The sequence below is a fragment of the Penaeus monodon genome, chromosome 20 (assembly GCF_015228065.2).
Source record: "Penaeus monodon isolate SGIC_2016 chromosome 20, NSTDA_Pmon_1, whole genome shotgun sequence".
In the NCBI taxonomy this organism is placed as follows: domain Eukaryota; kingdom Metazoa; phylum Arthropoda; class Malacostraca; order Decapoda; family Penaeidae; genus Penaeus; species Penaeus monodon.
In genome coordinates this window covers 46,014,614-46,015,561 of record NC_051405.1, presented here as the reverse complement: position 1 = coordinate 46,015,561, position 948 = coordinate 46,014,614, and positions in this window count along the sequence as shown.

The following is a 948-nucleotide window of genomic DNA, read 5'->3' as shown; positions in this document are numbered from 1 at the left end:
ATATCTCAGTTTTTGGTGAAATTGAGTTACTGGTGCCACGGGATCTACTAATACGTCTCAGCGACAACGCTACGAGCCCTAATTTTTGGGACAGTGAACCCGAAGGTATGGGTTTATATCGGAATAAGATAGCCCTTCAATAACAAACAGACCGATGTCGAGTTCTGCCCTTTTGAATTGACACGGGATCGCTATTACCAATGCGTTGAATGGGCGTAAACGAAGAAAAAAATATTTCTAAGACAGTGTCAAAGATCCTGCTTACATACCAGAATCTCTTGCCAAAGACTGCGAAGCTTCACATTGTCAGGCTGATAACTTATGCTCATAGACTCTAATGCTCTAATCATTTTCAAAACATAGGATCACGTTTGCTCAAGAGGATACGGGTCCAAGAAAGAAAAAGACATTTGCTAGTTGAAGGCCAACGGATCAACCTCCAGTGCAAAATCATTTACCTGAAGGCTGTTGTGGAAGGGTTAGAAAGAGAGGATGTAAAACAATTTCGCATTGCCAAAGGAATGAAATTGAGAAGAGGGCGCACGGAAGTAGAACCGAAGGTGAGTAGTACGTTAGTCATAAGACAGGGAAAACAGTCTCTGTGCGAAGTATTTTAAAGCCTAGATGCAGAAATACTGGATGTGCCAAGTTGGGAGAAGAATGCTCCGAGTTTTGAGAAGAAGACAGGAAAGTAACCATTCAGGCTTCTTAATAGACTGGTAGTTTCCAACTGCAGAGAAAATGTTCGGCATCTGGAAAAAAATGATGTTAAACAAAGAATAGTGAAGAACTGCGAGTCAAGAATATCTTATTCATGTTAATACGACTTTCCAAAGGATGGCAACCAACACCTGTATGCAAAGTCATGTTCCCAGGTAAGCTCAATATATCAGAAAAAAACAATGTGTCCAGCTTTGAGTAAACGGCAGGCGACTGGTACTGTTGCGC